The sequence below is a fragment of the Apium graveolens genome, chromosome 2 (assembly GCF_009905375.1).
Source record: "Apium graveolens cultivar Ventura chromosome 2, ASM990537v1, whole genome shotgun sequence".
Classification (NCBI taxonomy): domain Eukaryota; kingdom Viridiplantae; phylum Streptophyta; class Magnoliopsida; order Apiales; family Apiaceae; genus Apium; species Apium graveolens.
Genome location: NC_133648.1, coordinates 6,018,070 through 6,045,523, shown reverse-complemented (window position 1 = coordinate 6,045,523; position 27,454 = coordinate 6,018,070). Strand labels below are relative to the sequence as shown.

Below are 27,454 nucleotides of genomic sequence, written 5' to 3'. Positions count from 1 at the left end.
GTTCAATACTACATGATTTTAATAACTGAATACCCCAAATTTTTTTAAAAAAAATTCAATACCTATTGGATGCCATCAGATTTTAAAGGATTTTTTAAATCCAAATTGAATATCGTAGAATTTTTAAAATTAAAAAAAAAACTTTTAAAATCCCAATTAAATACAGTCTCGTAAATTCGACCCCGTTAACGCGGAAGGAGACCTGATGGAGGCTGCTACTCGCTTGCAATCGTGTGTGTTATATAAGCATATCTAACCGGTGCTCTAAAACACTTGGATCATTTAAACGAATGAGCTTAGTATTTGCTGAACCTGATTCTCATAGAAGGGGGCAAAAACCCTAGATAATTAGCGAGGACTCTACAGTGTTAACAATGGCTGGTGAAAAAAAGCACAAGAGAAAAATTAAAACCGTGAATGACGGACCAACAAAATCACGCCGTGTCGACACTGAACAAGGGTTTGAGTTTGAGTCTGCATGGAGTAATTTACAGCTTCTTCTATCTCTTCAGAACGAACAGATTGATGCTCCAACGTCAGTGAATTAACATTATCAAACTCATTTGTTTTTTTTTACTTACAATTTTCACTTTATTATTAGGTTACTAAATTTTAATTAGCAAAAATTAAAATATGAATGCAGAAAGATTGAACTTGCATATAATTATGTCAAGTTGAGAGTTACTCAAACGGAAAGTAAGGAAGAGGCTGTTGGAATTTCACGACTAGTAGTTTCCGTAAACAAATGGATTCAATCATTGTTGATTTTTTCCGCAAAGGCTGAGGAGGAGTTTTGTTTAGATTATAGATGCTGGGAAATCTTCAGGTTTTGCTTGGCCGAGTCTTTAAAGCACAAGGTTTTGCTGAGCTTCAAAAGGGACTTATTACAGGTTATTCAGTGCGTTGCAAGCGATGTTTTGTTCCGCCTCACGGGTGATATTCAAGTCGAACATTTGGAATTCTACAATGTTGTACTTTATTGTGTTTCTTGTATTTTCATGTCCCATGGAGGGATTTCAAATAAAGATATGAATTTATGGGTTTCTACAGTTAAGCTGGTCCTCACTCTGGTTTGGAGAATTCTCGAAGACAAAGTTGATGATTGTCAGATTGGTGTTTTTGTCTTGCACTTGTCATGCGTAGTGATTGAGCCATTTATCAATTATTTGAAGGTTCACCCTACCGGGAAGGAGGGTTTTAATAAAATCTTAGAGAATCTTCTCGAGATTTTATTGTACATGCTAGATGTCTTACATCCATATTCGAGTGATCATGGACGGAAAGGTAATTTATGGAAGTTAATTAAAGAAGTTTTGTCCCAAGGGTTGTTCCACCCCATTCACATTGATGGATTTATGAGTGTACAAAGCCTGAACAAGTATATGATGTCTTCCGATTATCAAAAAAATTGGAATTCAAATATTGTTGTTGAAAGTTATCACAAACGCTTCTTTAATAAAGTGGATAAGATTGTGACTGGGAAAAATGCATTGGCATTAAATGATAATATTGGGGAGCTTGGGGAGCTTTTTCGTTCGTATGTTGACTGTATAAAAAAGCAAAAGGAATCAAGTGTAGTTGGAGGTAGAGGTTCTGGGCAGTTGCAAGAGAGATCTAATGGTCAAATTGCCAAAGTCTCTTCTAGAAATGGCAGCGCAGGTATAGCGGGGAGTCATACTGCAAGTGGTTTAAATTCAGACACTAGGAAAGTACTGTGCAATTTCTTTGTACGGTTGATGGAACCTCTTCTTGAAGAGATTCATACTAATCTTCAAGATGAATGGGAAGTTGGTCCTATTCTATCATCTGCTCATTGCACCATTAGATCAATCAATAAATTACTTGTTAGCTTTATACATGAAGATGTATATCTACGCATAGAGGATACCTCCGATGGAGCCTTTCTTAATTTCCTTAAAGTGGTTTATGGCACTATCAAGGCCTTGTCTGCCAGAATTGAACACATATTTCCATCACTGATCGATTCAGATGAGAGGATATATAAAGAGGTTATAGTCCTAATTGTTAAGGAACTTATTTCTACCTTAAAGTGCTTATTAGAAATTGAATGGTAGGTTTTTGGAGATGATTTGGAAAGCTTGGGGCCTCTGGACTCGTGTTAATGGATACGCAAGGACTCTTGTTAGTGGATGAGCCAGAACAGTACTTGTTAATTCCAGAGATGATTCAACTTGGAATCCAGCTTGTTAGCCTATTTAGTGAACTTCGGCAGGTTAGTTGTTAACTTTATGTATTTTCTTTTAATTTATTACTTTTTTAAAATCTAAATGGATATTAGGCAAAAGAAATATATCAGTTTGGCCGAGTTTACTATTAGCACGTGTCAAGTGTTGAAGCCTAGAATATATGACTGAAACAAGTATCAAATTGCATCTTGTAGAATCCTTAATCCGACAATCTCTGCATGTGGACATGCAGAAATTGTTTAAGTTATGAAAATTTGTGTGTTTGTTGTACTGGTGACACTTTGTTGTATTACATCCAGCTAGTTCACCAATGTATTCATTTTTATGGACTCACTATCTTATGGTGTATGTTAGAACATGGAAATGAGTTAAATTATCTGGCGTAGATGAGAAAAATGTAACCTGGTATATAGAAAATTTAGTATTATAAGGTTTTTTTAGTTGTAAACTTTCTCTCTCTCTCTCTATGTATATTAATGTTCTTCCTCGCTGTTATTTTTCTTCAGTGTGGAAGAGGGTTGGGGGGTGGGGAGGGGTTCTGTAATGCCGATTGAATCCACTAGGAGACATCAAATAAAGAGGTTGAACAGTATTATGACCTTTAATTGAGTTTTAAAGGATATCTACAACATGGGAATCTACCAAGTTCTTGAAATTTAAACCTTGAATACCCAGAACAATGTAGTGAAGCAGATAAGGAATTTTTTAATAGATTTACCTGGAATTTACCCTTGAAAGACAGTAATAATTTGTGCAGTCAAACTATAGGTTCCATTTGTAAGTTGGCCCACCTCCCAACAATCTCACTTGCGATTGAATTCAGCAAGTGACATCAGATAAAGAGGTTGAACATATCTACGACCTTACAAATTAATTGAGGTTTTAAAGGGAATCTACCAATATTTTTTAAATTTAAACCCTGAATACCCAATGCTAATTAAGCAGATAAGGAATATTTAAATAGATTACCTGGAATTTAATTTAGAAAGACAGTAAAAAGTTGTGCAGTCTGTTGGAAACGTGATAAACTTTACACACAAAATATATAAATTGTACACTAAAGATAAATACTCAAACTTTTATTACTTATTTCACTCGATATATAAAGCTACAGCTTTTTGAACACAAGGTTGCTCCTTCCTTTCTTTCTAATGAGCTACAACTCCTTATAACAAATATATATTTTTCTCACTTCTGTGTGTCTTTAAAATCTTGCTGGGTGTCCTATTTATAGGCTATGTTGTACGTGTTATTGCTTATGTCAATTTTCTAGCTGCTATTAATACATACGCGTATAGCCACCTTATTTTTAGGGCTTCATTCATTTTCCACATGACCAGCTAGTTGTTGCCTTCTCTGTTTAGATGTGCAGCCTACCTTAACTTTAGAATACAAACATATAAGTCTTCACTTCTTTAATTTCCAGCCTATACACGTAAGTTGCATGTAGTCTTCTATTTAGCTTCCCAGACTGCCACGTTCCTATTTCATTTATCAGTACACGCTTTTGACCACCACCCTGTATGAAAGATAATAACATATATCAGCCTACCATATTTCCTGGGTTGACTGCTCTTATTTTCTTTCTCATGTTACTGCATTTATAAACCCAGCTGTAATTATTACTGCTTGAGAGTTTGAATTCTAACACTCCCCCTCAAACTCGACTTTGCATTCCGAGCTTCTCTTTCATTTTGAGAAATACATCCGGCTTCAATGGCTTCGTAAAAATATCAGCTAAATTATCTTCTGTCTTGCAGTGTACCAGCTCCACAATTCTCTCATTCACTTGTTCTCGAATAAAATGATATTTAATGTTGATGTGCTTGCTTCTACTGTGGGACACCGAATTTTTCGCGAGGGAAATAGCGGATTTATTATCCACGTAAATTTTAACTGGACCTTCCTCTACAAGATTTAACTCGCCCAATATGTAGCCTAGCCACATAGTCTGACATGCGCATACTGTTGCTGCCATGTATTCCGCCTCACATGTTGAGAGGGCAACTGTCTGCTGCTTTTTTGATGACCACAAAAATATTGCTGAACCGATATGAAAAACATATCCCGATGTGCTTTTCCCGTCATCCAAATTACCGCCATAATCACTGTCTGAGTAGCCAACTAATTTGGAATCTTGAGAATGCGTGTACAATAAACCATGATCAAGAGTACCTTTAATGTATCTCAAAATTCTTTTAGCTGCTATGAAGTGATCTTGCTTCGGCTTCTCCATGTACCTACTAACCAGTCCAACTGCATACATGATATCTAGACGAGTGAAAGTTAGGTACCTCAGACTTCCAACTAAACTTTTGAACAATGTCGGATTTACCGACTCCCTTGTTGAATTAATTCTCAGCTTTATGCTTCCTTCTGCTGGCGTGCTCACCGGCTTGCATTCCTCCATTCTGAATTTCTTTAAAATCTGCTCTGCATATTTTTTCTGTGACATAAAGATCCCATCTTTTCTTTGCTTTACTTCAACTCCAAGAAAGTACGACATTTGACCAATATTTGTCATCTCAAATTCATTAGTCATAACTTTCTTAAAATCATTGAACATACCAGGATTATTTTCGGTAAAGATCATGTCATCCACGTACAAGCACACGATCATAATATCTCCCCCTGAGTTTATTTTTGTGTAAAGTGCATGCTCGTACAGACTTTTCACAAAACCATTCTTCTGAAAATATTCATCAACCCTTCTGTTCCATGCTCGCAGAGCTTGCTTCAACTCATACAGTGCTTTCTTTAGCCGATAGACTTTACCTTCCTTGCCTTTCTGAACATATCCCGGTGGTTGCTCGATGTAGACTTCTTCTTCAAGATAACCATTCAAGAATGCTGACTTGACATCCATCTGATAAATCTTCCACTGATTCTGAGCTGCAATTGCTGTAAGAAGTCTAATGGTATCAACTCTTGCAACTGGAGCAAATACCTCATCATAGTCAATGCCATATCTTTGCTTGTAGCCTTTAGCCACTAGCCTTGCCTTGTGCTTTTCAACTTCACCATCCTGATTGGTCTTTGTCTTGTAGACCCATTTGACACCAATTGCTTTGTGTCCTTCTGGAAGATCTGTGAGATCCCAAGTATCATTTTTCTTGATAGCACCAATTTCTTCATCCATGCCTTTGTTCCATTTGCTTTCTTCAGAAGCTTCCTCAAATGTAACTGGATCACATTCAACCATTAAAAAGAACAATGAATAATCAAAGGTATTTTGTACCAGACTTGTTGCTTCATAAATGTCATCCAGACTTCGCATTTTTCTCGGTGCTCCCCCTGAACTGCTGCTTCCTCCCGTTGATGGTGTCGATGCAGGAGTTTGTTGATTCGGACTTTGTGGAGGAGTTGGATCATCATCTCCACCATCTTCAATGTTGGATTCATCAGCATCATCATCATCATCCTGAAAAAATAAATCAGCAACTTTTCTTTCTTCCTCGCTCCATTTCCAGTAATCTGATTCATCGAACTCAACATCTTGAGAAATGATTAATTTCTTCGTCAGGGGATTATAGAGTCTGTACGCTTTGCTCCTTTTATCATATCCGGTAAAAATGCACTTCTCGCCTTTATCATCCAGCTTCTTTCTTTTCTGATCGGGAACATGAGCATATGCAATACACCCAAAAATTCCGAGATGTCCAACTGTTGATTTGCTACCACTCCATGCTTCATTTGGAGTTTTATTTCTGACACTTTTTGTTGGACAGCGATTTAACAAATAAACTGTACATAGAACAGCTTCAGCCCAAAAAGTTCTTGGCAAGTGCTTTGCTTTCACCATACTCCTTGCCATGTCAAGAATTGTGCGATTCTTCCTTTCTGCAACACCATTCTGTTGAGGAGTATATGCCGTTGTCAATTGATGATTGATGTCATGTGCTCTACAGAAGCTTCTGAACAAGTTTGAAGTATACTCGCCGCCTCTGTCTGATCTGAGTGTCTTTAAATAATGACCACTTTGCTTTTCTGCCAGTGCTTTGAACTCCTTGAATTTATCAAGAGCCTCTGACTTTTCTTTGATGATATACACCCAACTTTTCCTGCTAAAATCATCGATAAATGTTAGGTAATATCTATTACCTCCAAGCGATGAGATATCAAATAGACCAGCAATATCTGTGTGAACAATCTCCAATGGCCTCCTGGCTCTCCATGATTTTCCAATGGGAAAACTTTGTCGATGTTGCTTCCCCTTTACACATGCTTCACACAAATTTTCTGGTTTATTGATTTTTGGCAAGCCGTCCACCATCTTTGTCTTTGACAATAATTTCAGGCCAGAAAATCCAAGATGACCATATCTCAAATGCCACAACCACGAGTCATTTTTAATGACCGACTTTAAGCACTTCTGCACATTCGTTTGCATATCAAGCGTAAACAAACGATTCTTTGACATCTCCACATTTGCAATCAATTCCCGAGCTTGATTTATGATAATGAGGGAATTGTCCTGCATCTGTATATTATATCCTTTCTCCACAAGTTGGCCAAGACTGATAATATTATTTTTCAATGCAGGAATATAATAAACATCATTTATATATTTCTTTTCACCTTTCCTTGACATGATCGTGACGGTACCTTTTCCTTTCACCGGAATCTTTGACGAGTCACCAAAAGTAACTTCTCCGCTGATGGTCTCGTCTATCTCCGTAAATAATCTTTATGACCAGTCATGTGATTGCTGGCCCCTGAGTCAAGTTACCAAACATTCTTCTTGCTCTCCTCGTCTCCTTTATAAGTGAGGAACATAGCAGTGCCAACGTCTTTATCTTCTTTTGCTGCAGCAAAGTGACTCCTTTCTTCCACCTTTGGTGTTCTACACTCATAACTGAAATGGCCATATTTATTACAGTTATAGCACTGATATTGAGACTTATCACCTCGTTGTTGATATCCGCCTCGTCCTCGGCCTCTGAAATTTTGACCACGACCAGATGGCTGATACCATTCAAAATTCTGGCCTCTATTGAAGGACTGCCTTCCTCGTCCTCGTCCACCTCGGTAGCCAACTTTAAAGCCACCTCTTCCACGTGCAGAACTGCTACTTCCAGAACTGTCACCAATAGACACCTTACTTTGCAACGCCTTTTCCAAATGGCTTGCATCATCATACTGGTTCATCCGCTGCTCATGAGCTTGAAGTGAACCTACGAGCTCATCAATAGAAATTGTGGACAAGTCCTTTGATTCCTCGATAGAAGTAACAACGTAATCAAATTTCCTCGTCAACGAACGGAGTAATTTTTCCATCACCCGAACATCATCGAGACTTTCACCATTTCTTTTCATCTCGTTTGTCACGGCTTTCAAGCGCGTAACAAATTCACCAATATTTTCTGAATTCTTCATCTTTAAATTTTCAAATTCCCCGCGTAACACCTGGAGCCGCACCTTTTTGACCTTTTCGACTCCTTGGAATGATTTTTGCAGAATCTCCCACGCTTCTTTTGCCGTTATTGCATTTGAAATTTTTTCAAAGGTTGATTCGTCAACTCCTTGAATAATTTATATATAACGCCTTTTTATCTTTTTTCCGGGTCTCTTTCAAAATCATCTTCTCCGCATTTGAAAGGGCCGCTTCAGTGGTAGCATCTACGGACTCGTCATAACCACTTTCAACAATATCCCAATTATCGTATGAACCGAGTAAAACCTTCATATGGATACTCCAGTTCCCGTAATTTATTGCCGTCAATTTCGGGATTTGTGGTTGCACCATCGTCGCCATTTTTCACGAACGGAACCTTAGCTCTGATGCCACTTGTTGGAAATGTGATAAGGTTTACACACAAAATATATAAATTGTACACTAAAGATAAATACTCAAACTTTTATTACTTATTTCACTCGATATATAAAGCTACAGCTTTTTGAACACAAGGCTGCTGCCTTCCTTTCTTTCTAATGAGCTACAACTCCTTATAACAAATATATATTTTTCTCACTTCTGTGTGTCTTTAAAATCTTGCTGGGTGTCCTATTTATAGGTTATGTTGTACGTGTCATTGCTTATGTCAATTTTCTAGCTGTTATTAATACATACGCGTATAGCCACCTTATTTTTAGGGCTTCATTCATTTTCCACATGACCAGCTAGTTGTTGCCTTCTCTGTTTAGATGTGCAGCCTACCTTAACTTTAGAATACAAACATATAAGTCTTCACTTCTTTAATTTCCAGCCTATACACGTAAGTTGCATGTAGTCTTCTATTTAGCTTCCCAGACTGCCACGTTCCTATTTCATTTATCAGTACACGCTTTTGACCACCACCCTGTATGAAAGATAATAACATATATCAGCCTACCATATTTCCTGGGTTGGCTGCTCTTATTTTCTTTTTCATGTTACTGCATTTATAAACCCAGTTGTAATTATTACTACTTGAGAGTTTGAATTCTAACACAGTCAAACTATAGATTTTATTTGGAAGTTGGTTCACCTCCCAACAATCTCCCTTCTTTTGAGTACCTTTTTAAAAAAAACGTTTATTAGAATGGTAATTAAATTCTTGATCTTATATCTTATCCTTTGGAACGGTGTAGGTCCATATCGCAGTATTTGCACTGTGTTAAGCCGCGAGACGATTGTTATCTGTTGGAGATGGTCAAATGTGCTTTTTAAATGTGTGGAAACCATCATTATATTGTGAAGAACGTGCCAAAATTTTTAGGATAGTATTATGCTCACATGAGTTTAGACTTTCGATTTATAATGCTATTAAGTTCATACCGGAAGGGCAAGTGAGTGGATTTATACAAATGCTTAAAGCAGATATTTCTGCGTCTCTTGTTTGGATGGAAGGTGATTGTTTAACAAATGATAGAACTGAAGATGTAGAGCTAGATTCAGATAGTTGTAGTTTGCTTTGCTTCAAACTAAAAGCAGAAGTCCTTGGTGTGGCAAGCTTGATTTCAAAGTATAGCTAGGTAGCTAGAAGGCTAAGGAATAGCAGTGGGCTAGGTAGCAAGGTAGCTTGGGAAAGGGTTTCTTTCAGGTGCTATATTTGTAATCAAGGAAAAGACTGTAAGTTCTTTTATTAAAGTTGATATAATACATTCTCTATGCTAGTTGGCATGGGGACTTGGATGTAGGCCATAGACTAGGTGTAGGGGCCGAACCAAGTGAAAACTCTTGGTGTTCAGCATTGTTTAATTTCTTTATTACTGCATTTATATTCCAGTAATTTACTTTCTGCAGTTAAAAGAGACTGTCCCATACCCTGTCTCATTTATAAAGGGACCGTCCCATTTGCCATAGACTGTCTCATTTATCGAGCCATCGAATTTCATTTGGTATCAGAGCAGGTGCATTTAATTCTCTTTTTAGTGTTTATTTTGCTAGCGATCCATGGCTCAACCAGATAGGTATTCAAACAATTATCCACCACTGCTTCATGGTGCTGAAAACTACAATGACTGGAAGTTTCGGATGAAAATCTTTCTCCAGCGTGATGCATTTGAATGGGATGCTGTAGAAAATGGTTTCACAATTCCTATGAAAGAAGGGAAGCCAAAATCTCTCAAGGATCTCTCTCCCGAAGAAGTGAACGCAATGAATTCGAATGCTAAAGCTATGAACTCACTTCTCAATGGCATGGTAGCTACATAATTAAGAAAAGTTTCAGCATGTACTACTGCCAAGCAGATTTGGGATACGATCAAAGTCAGCCACGAAGGCACGTCTAAGGTACGTGAAGTAAAATTAAGTATGCTAATGAGTGACTATGAAGGTTTCAGGTTGGAAAGAGATGAAAGCGTGCGAGATGCTCAAGGGAGGTTTCTGACATTGATGAACTCCATCTCACTTCTGGAAAGGATCATTCCTCAATCTGAGATTAATAGGAAAATCCTCAGAGCAATGCCAAAGAAGTTTACTCCAAAGGTTACCATTCTGCAGGATTCAACACTGCTTTCGAATATGGATACTCTAACACTGTTCAGTGAATTGGAAGAATTCGAAAATCAGCTACGTAGATATGATGAAGAAGATGAAGTTCCTCGTAAGAAAACTCTTGCACTTAATGCAAATGCAGATGAGTCTCCTGATGATTCTGATGAAGAGATTGCTCTTCTAACAAAGAAGTTTCATACATTTCTTGCCAAACGGAATGCTTCCAAACGACCTATGAAGTCACAGTTTCCGAAGAAGAACTTCAAATCTAATCCGAGCAAGGAGGTTAAAGTGAATCAAAGAAAGGATACTTGTTTTGAGTGTGGAAAGAAAGGGCACTTCAAAAAGGACTGCTACAAGCTGAAGAACAAAAAGAAGGCATTAATTACTTGGAGTGATGATGAATCTGACGTGGAGATCGATTCAGACGATGAAGTTGCTCAACTTTGTTTTGCAGGACTAGAGGACAACTCCAGTGATAATGATGAGGTACATAATATTAAGTATAATTCAAATATATCTCCATCTATTTTAAATTTGCAGGTCCAGGTTAAGAAGTTGAAAGAAAAGAATGCTTATTTAAAGCAAGCTTTAAGTGAAGTTCTTAGTGAAATGGATGACCCCATGAAGGAAGAAGCCCTAGTTGCTGAGAACAGATCATTGCTTGAAAGGGTTTCAAAACTCACTGAAGAAAATCAATATCTCAAAAATGAGATTGAGATGAAGGATGTATGCCTTGAAGCCTTGAAGAAAGAGTCAATATCTGTTGATCCAGAAACCGTTAAAGAAGACAGTGCTCCTGATCCCTTGGTTCCTGAATTAAAGCAGAAAGTCGAACAGCTTGAAAAGGATTTAGCTAAATGTTTTCATGGAGAAGGAACTTTGAATGCTCTTCTTGGTGAACAAAAATCTTCTCTTGATAAAGGAGGTTTAGGATGTGAGTCAATCAAGAAACGTGCATTTTAAGGCGGTTATAAGCGAGCTCCTATGAAATATAAGATGCCTTATGAGAAATGTCGAGATTGTGGCAAAGCTGGCCACCCTACAGCTGAATCTAGATTATGTGGTATCAAGGACCACTTCTCTAACTCATCTTATAAATCGTCTACTAGATATAAATCTACTAATACTTCTGTTAATATTGTTCAGATGTGGATTAATAAATCAGATAGACATTTATATAAGATTTGTGATACTAACCAACCAGGACCCAAGGTTAAGTGGGTACCTAAGGGATAAAACAATTCTTGCAGGTTTGTTTGAAGGTCCATGTTCCGCGAAATAAATGGATCATCGACAGTGGTTGTTCACGTCACATGACAGGTGATAAATCCAAGTTTCTATCTCTAGTTGCCAAGGAATGTGGCTTAGTTACTCTTGGAGATTCAAACACCGTCAGAATTATTGGAAAAGGTACCATTGGTAATGAAAGGTTTGCTATTTCTAATGTTCGTTTAGTTGATGGTTTGAAATATAATCTCATTAGTGTAAGTCAACTTACTGATGCTGGTCATAAGGTTAAGTTCGATAAAGATGTATGTTATATTGGCACTAAGTCTAACGAGTTTGCTTTAGTTGCCAAAAGAAAAGGAAATATTTTCGTGTTAGATTTTGATGAACAGCAGGAGGAAATTTGTCTTGCTACTGTTCAAGATCAGCAGAATCTTTGGCATCGACGTCTAGGCCATGTTCACATGGATCTTCTTCGGAAGATATCTTCTCATGATCTGGTTCGAGGTCTACCAAAGCTGAAGTACAAGAAAATAGAACCTTGCACAGCATGCCAACTTGGAAAACAGGTGAAAACTTCCTTTATTGCTAAGAATAAAATATCAACTTATGTTCCTTTGCAGCTCCTTCATCTAGAACTTTTCGGTCCAGAAAGGTACGTAAGCTTGGGAGGTAAGAATTATGCCTTTGTTATAGTTGATGATTATTCTCGTTTTACTTGGGTATTAGTTTTACGAACTAAGGATGAAACTTTTGTTGAGTTTAAGGATCTTATTACTAACCTTGAGACTAAGTATTCATTTAAGCTCAAGACTATTCGTAGTGATCATGGAGGTGAATTCGAGAAGGATTTCACAACCTTCTGCAAATCAAGAGGAATCACTCATGAATTTTCAGCTCCTCGAACTCCTCAGCAGAATGGAGTAGTAGAACGCAAGAACAGAACTTTACAGGAAACTGCCAGAACTCTACTGCATGAGAGTAAGCTTTCAAGAAAATTTTGGGCTGAAGCGGTACACACTTCCTGTTATGTGTTAAATAGAGTACTTATTCGTCCTATTTTGCTTAAAACTCCGTATGAATTGCTTAAGAAAAGGACTCCTAACATTAGTTATTTTCGAGTTTTTGGTTCCAAGTGTTTTATTTTAGATACTCAAAATAATCGAGGCAAGTTCAATGCGAAATCTACGGAAGGAATCTTCTTGGGATATTCTACAACAAGCAAAGCTTATCGTGTTTATAATTCTGTCAAGAACAAAGTAGAAGAATCCATCAATATTGCGTTCAATGAATCCTCAAGGAATATATCTCAAATTGATGAAGACACTGCGGATCTATCGTCTCATTCCCAAATGAGACAGTCTCATTCTGAAAAGAGTCAGTCTCATTCTGAAAAATCAAACAGTCAAGACTCTCCAGGTCCATCTCAGTCTTCTGATAATTCTTCAGGATCTACTCAAGCTTCAGATGAATCTTCTGGCTCTCCAAAGACTCCCGATAGTGTTTCAAATGTGAATTCTGTTACTCCTCTAGATAAATCTTCACAAGCGGAAATGAGGCAGTCTCTTTTGAATGAGACAACTCCTATTCATTTCCAGGCAGATAATTCTAATGAGGAAGAAATGAGTAATATTCAACTTCCTAAGTCTTCTAGGACTGTGAAGAATCATCCACCAGATAATCTTCTTACTGATTTAGATCAAGGGATTTCCACTCGAAGCAGACTTCATAATCTATGTGCATTATGTGCTTTTGTTGCTGAATTTGAACCAAAGAATGCTCAAGAAGCAGTTGCAGACGAACATTGGTCTGTTGCAATGCAGGAGGAATTGAACCAGTTCGAGCGTTGTGATGTTTGGGAACTCGTCCCACCTCCTCAGGATGCCAAGATCATCGGTACTTGTTGGGTTTTCAAGAATAAGAAGGATGAAGATGGCAACATTATTCGAAATAAAGCTCGTTTGGTTGCTCAGGGATACAACCAACAGGAAGGAATCGATTACGACGAGACATATGCTCGAGTAGCTCGTTTAGAAGCTATTCGAATCTTAATGGCCTTTGCAGCTCACAAGAAGTTCAAGCTCTATCAGATGGACGTCAAAAGCGCATTTCTAAATGGCTATCTCAAGGAAGAAGTCTACGTGAAACAGCCTCCAGGTTTCATTCACGAGAAGTACCCTAACTATGTTTACAAGCTCAAGAAATCTGTCTATGGATTGAGACAGTCTCCTCGCTGTTGGTATGAACGTCTCAGTCAATTTCTTGTGAACAATGGTTTCATTCGTGGTACACTCGATCCAACTCTTTATTTTTCATAAACGTGATAACTTTCTTTTAGTACAAGTTTATGTTGATGATATAGTATTTGGATCTTCTAATGAATCTTTGTGTAAGTGGTTTTCTGATTGCATGCATAAGGAATTCGATATGAGTTTGATGGGTGAATTGCAGTACTTCCTAGGTTTGCAAATTAATCAGTCTAATGCAGGAATTTTTATTCACCAAGGCAAGTACATAAAGGATCTACTCAAAAGATTTGCACTTGATCATGTCTCACCTAAATCAACTCCGATGAGTACTTCAGTTAAGCTTACAAAGGATGAACAAGGTACACCTGTAGATGTCACTAAATTTCGAGGTATGATTGGTTCATTGTTATATTTAACTGCCTCACGACCTGACATTATGTATAGTGTATGCTTGTGTGCTCGTTTTCAATCTCAACCTAAAGAATCTCATTTGAATGCCGTTAAACGTATTTTTAAATATTTGAAAGGTACGAGTGACTTGGGATTATTTTATCCAAGCTCCTCTTCCTTTGACTTAATCGGTTTTTCAGATGCTGACTATGCAGGGTCACAGGTTGATAGAAAAAGCACAAGTGGTGCTTGTGAATTTTTAGGAGATTGTTTAGTTGCATGGCATAGTAAAAAGCAAACTTCAGTAGCTCTTTCTACCGCTGAAGGAGAGTACATTACAGCTGGAAGTTGCTGTGCTCAAATTTTGTGGATGCAACAAACATTGCAGGATTTTGGTATTTCTTACTCAAATATTCCTATTTATTGTGATAATACCTCTGCAATTAATATCTCTAAAAATCCTGTTATGCATTCTCGTACCAAGCATATTGATGTTCGTCACCATTTTCTACGAGATAATGTTTCTAAAGGTAATATTGAGCTTATTTATATTTCTACTGAGAAACAGCGTGCAGATATCTTCACTAAACCTTTAGCTGAAGATAGATTTTGTTTGATGCGTCGAGAACTTGGTATGTGTTCTTTGTCTGATTAATTCTTTTGTCCCTTTTATGATGTTGAGGGGGAGAAAGAGTTATATTTCGATTTTGATTATGTACTAATTTCATTTGATTCTATACTTATTGTTATATCTGTTGCATAAAGATATAATCTGCATATGTTATTTTCTTGTTACTAACATCTTGAACATAGCTTAAAGTGTTTTTAATAGGGGGAGCAATTGTTCTCTTTGTCATCATCATAAAAGGGGGAGAATGTTGATTTGCAGATTTCTGATGATGACCTAATTCAAGATGTACGTGGAGAATGCAGATTATGGGTCTTAGTTGTTGTAAGTGATAGGGTTTGGTGTAATTCTATTTGACTGGGTAAACAAGTTTATCTCCAAAACAAACTCTATCTTGATAAACCTATTTGAACTATTCTAATCTTATCATTTCTAAGGTTTATCTTTTACAACCAACTAACGGGTTGTTTTACAAAGACTTATTCAAATATTTTCAAACAAATAGATTATCCAATCTTATCTCTTCTTTGTTTTGAAAATCAAACCCGTTAGATTTGAGTGTACTTGTTTTTCAGATTCAACAAGAGAGTGCTTATTCCACATTTTACCTTTATTCTCTGAAAAACTCTTATTATTCCATTCTTTTGAATATTCTATTTAAGAAGAAGACACATCTCATATTTTCAGATTACACCTAATGATTCCATGTTCTATCTTTATAATCTGAAACACCATTCTTGTTTTATATCTCTTGAATATCCAGTCAAACAAGAAGCCTAGTTTGAGTTGTAATCAATTTGTTTATTCTTGTACTCGTGTATTCATATCAACTTTGTGCCGGGTTGTGGCAAGCTTGATTTCAAAGTATAGCAAGGTAGCTAGAAGGCTAAGGAATATCAGTGGGCTAGGTAGCAAGGTAGCTTGGGAAAGAGTTTCTTTCAGGTGCTATATTTGTAATCAAGGAAAAGACTGTAAGTTCTTTTATTAAAGTTGATATAATATATTCTCTATGCTAGTTGGCATGCGGACTTGGATGTAGGCCATAGACTAGGTGTAGGGGCCGAACCAAGTGAAAACTCTTGGTGTTCTGCATTGTTTAATTTCTTTATTACTGCATTTATATTCCAGTAATTTACTTTCTACAGTTAAAAGAGACCGTCACATACCCTGTCTCATTTGTAAAGGGAATGTCCCATTTGCATAAGATACTGTCCCATTTGCCTTGACAGTTAGAATATTATTTTATCTATCGAGCCATCAAATTTCACTTGGAAGGAGTCTACCTGAATTGTATTCGCTAATTCTAGATTCAGTTACAGCTACCACGGGAAATAGTACACTAGTTGGAGTTGCTGTAAAAGATCTGATTGGAGAAATCCGCCCTAATATGCAGTGTCTGGTTAGTGTACAGTCAAACAGTGTTTATGCCTTGCTGTCAACGTTGACAGGGAGAACTATCACTATGGAAGATGAATGCAAGCATGTTTTTATGTCCACTCCCTGGGTTGTTCTGTTCTTCTTTCGTCGGTATATGTCTTCCAAAAGCTTATATCGGGAGGCAGTAAGCCTTGTGCCCCCGGATATATCAAGAAAGATGTTGAAAAGTATGGGCGACTCTTGGCTGGTGAGAACTGGTAAAAAAGATAAAGGCTATTTCTCTTGGATTGTCCAGCCTTCGGCTTCTCTTCCTTCCACAATAAAAGCCGTTTTACGCATTTGCAATCAAGATTCCGCCGCAGATTGCCCCTCCCTGATTTATGTATTGATTACCATGACTTTCCAGAGGCTTGTTGATTTGAAGAGGCTGATTAAAATTAATAACAAAGCAGAAAGCGGGAACAACAAGTTTCCGATGTGATGCATGAAGCAGAAGAGTTGACCAATTTTCTGATGGAATACATCCCGATATTAGACGAATATCAGCTTATAGCTAATGATGTCAATGACTGTGAATTGTCTGTCCAAAGTTTACCTAATAATAATGGATGGGATTTCAGTATAAGTTCTGTGAATAGAAAGTCGTTTCCTACGGCAACCTGGTGGATCGTTTGCCAGAATCTTGATGTTTGGTGTGCCTTTCCTGCTCAGGATAAGCTGAAGGGTTTTCTTTTGCTCTTAATTCAAAGTTCTCTTCCTAGTTTAAAGAACAATTTTAGCATCTCTGGAGAGCATCTTCCCGATCATCATGGCCATATGAAGACGATTAGGCCACATCAAATTTCAGCTGAACTTGTCAGCAATGCTGCTCTATATGAAGAAAGCGTAAGTTGATTTATAGATTTGAAGGTCATGCATATACTTTTGTGTTATTGCTTATTTATATATGCAAGTAGAGGTTAAGGTAAAAACGGTTGCTAGGGGCCAAGGCCCTTCTTAAATTACCCAACTTGTGTTTTTATATGGCTTTGAAGTTAACATTATGTGATGCATAGCTTATAATATTAACCATTGCTTGTAAATTTCGACATCTCTAAACTTCTGAATGTATAAGCTCTGAGCCACACATATGTGAAAGGTGTTGTAACCCCTAAGAATATGACTAGGAATTCAGCTAATATAAGAACAGTTTAATGCTATTATAATTGCAATTCTATAAAAGTTGTACGATTATTGCAATTTTCATTTTTAAATTATATGTAATTTTCATTAATTCAAATCTTATTATAACAACAAACTCAACGTTATTATCTATCTATTGTTCAAAAAAACATAACTAATATCTTACATCAAAACTTTAGTCGCGACACGATTGATGGATAATTTAACAAAAAATTAAATCAGCATCATTAAGTAATTGCATATTAAATTTCTTATTGTTAGCTGAATTTGTGTTTTTATATAGTTTGTGATTGCATAATTTTTTTTGATAAAATATTCATTATGTATGTATAAATTTGCAATTGGTGCTAAAATAACATTCTGTAGGTATGAATCTAGGAATTACAGATGCACAAAAAACACACCGGGCCGGGCTTTATCCGGGCTTTAAAAAACCCGGTTTTTTTTTAAAACGGATCGGGCCGGGTTTTTTAAAAATCGGGTCGGGCCGGGCCGGGCTTCCTAAAAAATATAAGGCCCGTTTTAGGCCCGCGGGCCGGGCCGGATCGGGCCGAACCGGGTTTTATCCGAGCTTTTTATTTATATATTAAAAAAATATTTTAATATTTTATAACTCGAATTATGAGTAGTTTAAATACCAGAGAAAATAATATCTAGATATATTAGATTGAGTAGTTTAGACACCGAAATAAATAATTATTTTTAATATAATATATAAATAATCATATATACTTTAATTGTTTCTAATATTATGATATATTATTTTAAAAATCATAAAAAGTATTGTATATTTTCAAATTCTAAATAAAAAATCGGTTTTTTAATCGGGCTTTTCAAAAAGCCCGGGCTTTTATCCGGGCCGAACCGGGCTTTTATCCGGGTTTTTCGGATTTCGGGCCGGGCCGGATTTTCGAGAAAAAAGGAGGCCCATTTAAGGCCCGCGGGCCGGGCCGGGCTTTTTTCCGGATCGGGCTTTTCGGGCTTTTTTCCGGATCGGGCTTTTCGGGCTTTTTTCCGGATCAGATCGAATCGGATTTCGGGTTTCGGATTTTTTGAACATCTCTACTAGGAATTACAATGTATATAAAAATAATATAAATATCTGGTATATAAGAATCAAAAAACGGGTAAAGTATTACCTATAAAATTATAAGTCATATATGAATAAAAATGGTATATTTAGCGCTATAGCAAGATTAAAAAAATGGTGAAACCAAAAGTTCATAAGATCGAAAAAAGGTGAAACCAAAGTATTCCTTAAAAGATGATTTCCTTATTAATTAATAATAACATTGTTTAAAGGATTCCATTTTATTATTTTAATAATAAAAAAAAATCTACGAAAATAGAAATATCGTAATTATAATATGATTCCAATCTATATTTTGTTAAAAACAACATAGAACTCTACATGAAAGAGAACTATATGGGTGAAACCAAAATACGTCGTAACCGTACTAAGATGAAACCAAGTACCCTATTAAGAAATAATTTGGAGTTCTACGAAAATAGAATTGTAATCATATTACGGTTTGAACAATTTTATTATTTTCTAGTGGTGAAACCAAAATACAATTTTTTATAATATTCATACCATTTTATTAAAATGGAATTCTACCAACAAATTAAAAAATTCTAAATTAAAAAATTTCAATTTAAACACATGAACTATTTACTTGGTCGTGGTTTATATTTCTCGGAACCTCTTTAGTTGAGCCAATTTATGAACTTATTTATTTAAAATATATTTAAAAATAGGATTCAAACCTATAAAAATAATTAAAAATTATGGCTTATAAAAAAATTAAAAATGAGTAAAAATAATACATATACAATTATAAGTCACATAGGAATAAAAAGGGATTTAAAAAAGGGTGAAACCAAAAGTTCGTAAAATTGAAAAGAGGTGAAACCAAAATATCCCTTAAAAGATGATTTCCTTATTAATTAATAATAACACTGTTTAAAGGATTCCATTTTATTATTTTAATAAAAAATAAAAAAGAATTCTACGAAAAATAGAAATATCGTAATTATAATATGATTCCAATCTATATTTTGTTAAAAACAACATAGAACTCTACATGAAAGAAAACTATAAGGGTGAAACCAAAATACGGCGTAACCGTACTAAGATAAAACCAAGTACCCTGTTAAGAAATAATTTGGAGTTCTACGAAAATAGAATTGTAATCATATTATGGTTTGAACAATTTTATTATTTTCTAGTGGTGAAACCAAAATACAATTTTTTATAATATTCATACCATTTTATTAAAATGGAATTCTACCAACAAAATAAAAAATTCTAAATTAAAAAATTTCAATTTAAATACATGGTCTATTTAGTTGGTCGTGGTTTATATTTCTCGGAACCTATTTAGTTGAACCAATTTATGAACTTATTTATTTTAAAATATATTTAAAAATAGGATTCAAACCTATAAAAATAATAAAAAATTATGGCTTATTAAAAATTTAAAAATGAGTAAAAATAATACATATACAATTATAAGTAATATAGGAATTAAAAGGGATAAAAATAATAAACTTGGAGTTATAAAAGGTGAAACAAAAGGTTGTGAAACTAAAAAATAAGTGAATATGTTTCGTTTATTAATAAAGAAAAATGGATAAAAATAATATATATAGAATTATAAGTCAGAATCAAACCATGAATCATAATAACAAAAAAACAAAATATGATAGAACCAAAAAATAAGTGAAAACAAAGTATCATTTAAAAAATTTATTAATAAAGAAAAACGGGTAAAAATAATATATATATATATATATATATAATTACAAGTCATATATGAATAAAAAAGAATAATAATAACATGAATCATCAAATGTTGCTTCAAGTTGCATTGATGCCGTGGACAACTATTTATTGGTGGCGGAGCCAATTTCTTATTCATCTGATAAGCTGCACCGGCAAGCTTGAAGATTGCCAAAGTCTGCTGAAGCTTATATGTTGGATGCCAAAAGGGTATATAAAGACGGAATCTTTATCTGATTATACAGATTGTGTTATCAACCTTGAAAGGTACTCCTCCTATACTGCATGTAAACACATATGCAGTTTACCTATCATAAGCAAGATTATATATTATGATGTTGATTTGTTCATTCGGAATTAAATTTAGGTATTTGTGAACAAACAACTTTGTATTTTTAGGAGCATCTCAAATGGAGAAGACCCCTTAGCAATAATATCCTACTCCTACGTGGCACAATTCTTAGCAATTTATGTACTCCAATGGTATTACGTAAAATAAAACCCTTAGCAAAAAATTTAAATAAGCTCCTATGGATTGCTATATTTGGCCAATCTCTTAAAAGCTGTTGACAAAAAATATACAGACAATATTTATAGCTAATATCATTGGAGTTGTATAGCATTTTCGTTATCTATCTATATTTCAATTAATCATTATATCCGACGAATTTTGCTAATCCTATTGGAGATACTCTAATCATCTTAATTGCGCGTATGGCTCTGTTGGATGACTGATAATGTTGTTACATTCCATTTTCGTGCTAAATCAAACTGTTACTAGAACTTTGGAACCGAGTGCTGTTGGTTTTCCAACTTCAGGCTTTTCATCCCCTTTTTAACATCGTACTATTTTCTCATTCTAAATCCATCATATAGAGTTGTAAATTATCATTGTCGAAAATTGTGCAAACATATGGTATTTTAGTCATATGGGAGCCCTCTATAGGGTGTGAAGTGGTCTACGTTGCTATCTGTGTTAGCAGAAATGGTTTTTTAAACAAGACAGATGCATACTGGAGGTCTAGTTGCTTCTTTACAGTCTGAATAATATGCTAGGCTTGCAAATTTCTTTTATTCTTTATCTCAATTTACATATGTTACAGTGGCACTTTTCATCTCATCTTCCAGGCTTCTTCTGGGCAGTCTGATAAAGTTTTCTTGTGCAATACAACGCCATGAATCTCATGAGCTCTTCAGATTGTTTGTGTTATGTCGGAAGGCCCTTAATAAGCTAACAATGGTATATGAAGAGAGGATGGAACCTATTCGTGATATGCTACTTGCATTTATCATGAGAGTTCATTTCCAACTTCATGGCTTTTAATGTCACTATCGGCAGTGATTGAGCTTCAGCACATGTTTTCGGATGATTGTTTTTCCCAATCAAAAACATTGATCTTGTCTTTGATAGATCACACATCATATATGTTTCTAAGATTCAGCAGAAATCAATTTATGCATGTTATTGGCGCTCTAACCAACCTTGTGGAGCCTTGTGAAGAAATACCTGATTTATGTCTCCACACTCTAGTCAGTCTCGCTGAATCTGTTGTGGAGCAGGCACGCAAGTCACTTAGTTTCCTAAAGGAAACGCTTTCTAGTAAAAATGTGGAAAGTTGTCCAGTACAAGAAATGGAAAAAATTTCTTCCACCATTTCTTGCATCCAGGGATTTCTGTGGGGGCTAGCATCTGCTTTAGATGAAATAGATGGGAAAAGATGTAAATTGAAATTAAAGTCATCACAATTGAAATGCGATCCTTTATTGAGAATCCGTACTCACATCGACGTATATGCTGACTTGATAAGTGACTTTTTAGACACTGTGTTTCTTGAAAATGACTTTTTAGCCATATTGAATGGTAATGGTTTGTTGTTGGTGAAGGTGTCTTCTAGCAAAGGGTGTGGTAATGATGCTGACTATAATGACAAGCAACAAATTTTTGAAAATACAATGGGTCATTTAGCAATCGAGACGAATGGGCCTAGTTTTTTTGACAAGATTGAGTCTCAGCAACAAAATCTGAAGAAATCTCTGTTATTAGGGTTTTTAAGAGGTGAAAATCTTGAAGTAGCATTTTTTCTCAGACAGCTATTTATTGCCTATTCAGCAATTTTAAGGATCAATCTACATGCTAACAAGAAGAAGTTTCTTTTAAAATGCTGGAATCCAACTTATATTGCCATAGCTGAGGTTTTGTTGCTGGAGTTTGCAGATATGGTTGAGTCGCCTCATGAACTTTGTTTTGTTTGGCTGGATAGTATTGCCAAATTTCTTGAAGAGTTTGGGAAGCAGATTTACTCAGCTGAAGCCAACCCAATTAACAGTAAACCCGCCTCGACCGAAGGTGGACCCGCCTCGACCAAAGGTGGAGACACCTCGACCAAAGCTAAAACTACCTTGACCAATGATGAAGCCAAACGTGTATATGATATGCTCAATAATATGCACGTGAGGGCCCTAGGAAAATGCATTGCCTTACAGGGAAAAGGAGCCACTCTAGCATCTCATGAGACCGAGTCAAGTATCAAGACTCTGGATGAGCAAACAAAATTAAGTGAATCCTTATATGGCCGACACTCCCTAATTGAATTTAAAGCTAGGCTGCGAATGTCATTCGGAGTTTTGGTTGAGAACATTTCATGTTTTACATTTGGAATCTACAATTGTGGCAATTGGGAGAGCTATAGTTGGTTTACAGGAAGGGTCCAAGTCAAATTATAATATATGCATTGGAAATTCAGAGGGAGGCAAGATTTCCTCAACTGTGGCGGGTGGTGTTCATTGCTTGGATTTGGTTCTGGAATATGTTAAAGGTAATATCGTACTAGCTCATTAACAATCACATCCTTTGTCACTTAATGACTTCCTTAGCTATCATCTTCGTAATTTTATGTGTTCATTCATGGTGACATCTTGTTCTTGTTCAATAAGAATGATTACCTGTACCATCTAGAAAAATAAGATTGACAGGCGTACCATATGGCAAGCAGATTAAACATTTCCAGAGGCATTTTCTATTTGTTTTTTAAAATTAGGAATTTTTAAGAGTCAATATTTTATCAAATGGCGTAGATATTTGCACATGGCATATATTTCATTATTCTTAATCTTCTCGAATTTTATTGTTAAGTTCGAGTTATGGTTTTCCTGAACTGAAAATGTATATTTTGTAAGTGGGAAGCCTTCATATAAGAATATGACACAAAGTGTCCTCGCAATATATTGCCATAAGTATGGCCATACAAGGAACTGATAGACTATAGTTATGAAGACTTATCTTCAGGTTTTTAATAATTCGCAGTTCATGACTGGTTGATAAATAATAATAATGGTTCGTTACTCGATTAATTTTAGTACTTGTAGAAATAATGATAATGCGTATCTTGTTACAAGTAGAAATAATTGAAGAAGGTTCCAAGGGCTGAATTAATTGATAAGATCTGATACAATGTGAACTGCAAAGGGATCTTATTTAGCTGAATCCTTGAGATAAAAGAATCACAATGAGCCCATGTATTGCTGTAGAAATGGGCATACGTGGAAGTCCATATGTAGTAGAGACATTAGATAACTGATAGCTCCTATTTTACAACGAGGAAATAACCGAGGATAGCTCTTACCATGCTTTGTACTTACCATGACATTAGTTAAAACTGGAAATCTAATATTTCAAGCCATTGCAGAAAAGAAAGTCAGGTACACTGTTACCAGCAAACACTACTTTTATGTTGTCATCAATACGAGTATCCTGTTTACTGTATGCCTGTATCAGTTGGGCTCATTTAATTTTTTAATAAGAGTGCAACTTTCTCACTACTCATTTGCTTTGTAGGAAGCAAGCGGCTGGACGTGGTAAAAAAACACATTCAGGGAATAGTTTCTTCTCTGTTCAACATAATTCTGCATTTGCAAGGGCCGAGTTTGTTCTTAGCCAATACTATTCCTTATAGTGCAGATGACTCCTGATTCAGGATCTGTTATTCTCATGATTATTGAAGGGCTGACCCGAGTTTTTCGGAAAAATACGCTGGTTGAAGTGAATGGCTTTGTTTCACAGTCCCTGCGCATATCTGGAGGCTGTTTCCAAAATATACTTCAGCATAAAGTTTCCAAAGCTAAACCTCAATTTATGCTAATTCCAGATTCTATTGGCAGTGAGATTATAAAAAGCATGGATATTTGTGCCGTGGATCGACAATTTATTATGGAACTTTATGCTGCATGTTGCCGACTCCTTTGTACTGTTCTTAAGCATTATAAAAGGTATGGTTTCTTTCTAATTACTGGTCTCTGATAGAGTTTCTTTATCTTTATTTTTAAGCCACATATCAAAATAATCTGCTAAACAGAAATCTGTAGCCTTGTATTTATCTCCTGTTACTTAAAAAAAATAATAGTTTTCAGTTTATCCCAAACAAGTAGTCACATTAATAGTTTTCGTGTGTTAATTTCTCATTGTAGAGAGAGCCAGCGTTGCAGTGCTTTACTTGAATGTGAAGTACATGTGTTACTTTGTTGCTTGGAAATGGTAGATGTTGATCCAGCTACTACAAAAGACTATTTTACTTGGAAGGTGGAAGAAGGAATCAAGTGTGCTTATTTCCTCAGAAGAATTTACTAAGAGGTGTGTGTCTATTATTTAACATGTATTAATGGGGTACGAAATTAATTCACATTCACAAGATGTTTTGTGATTGAGGTCGATTTATGAGAAGTTGCAAATAGTTTCAAGCACATATATTCACTTTTGGTGATACTGATACATTAATGCAGCATGGATGGAAAATACTTGCAATTTTAGTTACTCCCAGTTTTCTTATCCACTTTACGTCTTGCATGCATCTTAAGGTGCATATTAAATTTTGTTTCATAACTTACTTTTATTTTTCTAATAAAAAATTAAATATTAAAATTTAAAATATTTATTAATTTGAAGGTGCATAAAAAATATAGTTTCATAACTTATTTAAAAAAAAAACTTTTTATTGATATTTAAAAAAAAATAAAAAATAATTTGTGAAGCTATATTTCATATATATGCACCTTAAAATGCATGCAAAAAGGTAAGTGGACAAGAAATCCGGGACGGAGGGAGTATATAATCTCAACTTTCTTTGAAAAGAAAATTGTGTACACGCACTTAAATAAATAAATAAATGTATATATCTGTATTTGTGGGGGGGTAATTTCTGTCTATCATGTTTTCGTTACACTCTCGTGCCTTTTTTGTTATATTTATATCAGTGTATGCATTATTACGTAATTATTTATGTTTACTGCATAAACTTAGTCATGAGAGTCATGAAATACTCATCTTTCCATTTCGCTCTGGTCATGTATTGCTTGGTTAATTCAGTCTCTTTGCCATGCTTCTGAATTTATGCGGGCATGATTCATGATTGTAACTAAAACTAGAAACACTGCATATGTAATGGAGCTGATGAAAGCAGCTACCTTTGTAAAAAATAAAATTTGCTCCGAAGATTCTACTCAATTAAGTCATTGCTAATTCTTACTTATTCTACAGGTACGACAACAGAAGGATGTTCTAGGTTGCTGTGTTTTTCAGTTATTATCCGGTTACATATTGATTTATTCAGGAGGGGGTCCCTGTAAAATGGGCATTAGAAGGTACACACCTAGCATTTTGCTACAATCTTCTTAACTCGTTACTAAATGTTCATTGAAAACATTCTCCTGCAATCTTAGTAACAAAGTTGAAATTCAGGGAAATAGATGAAGTCCTGAGACCAGGTATCTACGCTTTAATAGATGCTTGTTAAGCAGATGATCTTAAGCGCATGCATACTGTATTCGGAGGCAAGAAACCTTTGATTTAAATAATTTTAAATTTGGTTTGCTTTCAAATGGTTAGATGAACTTCTTGTTTTGTCGAGTATAACACTTATCATTTCCTTTTAATATTGATGTTGCGCAGAAGGTCCTTGCAGAAGCACTCTGGCTACTTTGCAACGTAATTACATACTCAATTTCCAGTATGAAGGGAAAGTTTGATAACAGTGTGCATTCATATCCTCAGCAGGAGGTACAACAAAGCCAGATTTTTGGTTTTTTAAAATATATTTGGCTGTTACTGTTTTTTTCCTTGTTGTGTTCATTTACATGGTAGTTGGTACTCTTTTTTTCGTGTACCTTTTAAGGGTCGATGTAGGATATTTGAAGTATAATGATACAGATTTGTTTCTCTTCAAATGTGGTGTTTATTATGTTCGTAGGACATCTCCAATGCATTACACTATTTTGGTGTGATCTCTACATCAAAGTGGTGTAAAAACTACACTATTTTCTAATTCAACTCCAACCCACTTACACTAAATTTTACACTATTTTTGTACTATATATTTTATTGTTAAACTACAAAAGTAAAGTACAGAGTAATAAAGTTGATAGGAAACAAATGGAACAAACTTGTTTTATGTTAGTAGTAAAAGGCAACGTTGGAATAAACAAAAACTCCAAAAATTTGGCGTGACAACAAATTTGGTGTAATTTGTAGTTACACCAAAATGGTATAAGATTCAGAGTTGGGTTGGAGAGGAATTTTACACCAAAATGGTGTAAAAGACTATATCAAAGTTGGGTTGGAGATGGTCGTATGAGCAGTAAAATAGTGGTGATAGAACAGCGAAAAGAGGATTTCAAGAAGTACTTAGAACTGGTTTTATTCTTCAAGCATTGTATTGTTGAGGAATTTAATAGAGTGAGCAATATGAATTCATACTAAAATACAACTACTGTGCTGCTGTGCTAGTAGAACCATCAAGCTCTAGATATTGATATACAATCTGCTTCTGTTGCGATATGTTATAAATTAGAGACACTACAATTGCAGGCCTTTTGTCATGGAGTAGCACAATCGTCTTGTTTTTTGCACAGGAAGCTCCTTGTTATTCATGTGACACCTTCAGGGGCTTGTTATGTGAATGTTCCCTTGCTACAGTTTAACGTTACTGAATGGAATTCCTCTGGAAGCTGCCTTCTAGTCAGTGACAAGGAATCATTCTTTTGTGCTTCTGTTTCTTCGCTACCAGAATCAAGTGAATATAGCTTAAATGATGATTGAGATTACTTATCTTGTTTTTAGACTATTTAGAGCATTTCCAATGATGTTAGCTATAATTGGTTGGCTAAATTGGGCCTGCAGGATAATGTGTAAAATTTGTTGAACCGGTAAGGTATTGTTTTTCAATGGTATTGGCTATAATTGTTTCCAATTATTGGATAATATGTTTAACTTTAAAGTTAAGAAGTGTTGATGAATCGTATCAATTGCCAGTTTCCAATTATTGTATTCATAGCTCAAACATCAGATTTGTAATCTATAATTCCCAACTAGAGTTTATTTTAAATCAAATTTTTGGATAACTTCTACTCGGATGCAATTCCAATACAGTATTTCATGCATATATATAAGGATTAGCACGAGTCTGGATTATAATCCTTTAAAATATTTGATTATACTTTTGT

At 35.4% G+C, this 27,454-nt stretch overlaps 1 pseudogene; it reads left to right on the top strand.

Annotated features, from left to right (window-relative positions):
- The first annotated feature begins 374 nt into the window (after positions 1-374).
- Positions 375-27,233, top strand: LOC141684814 (uncharacterized; annotated as a pseudogene).
- Positions 27,234-27,454: the final 221 nt, after the last annotated feature.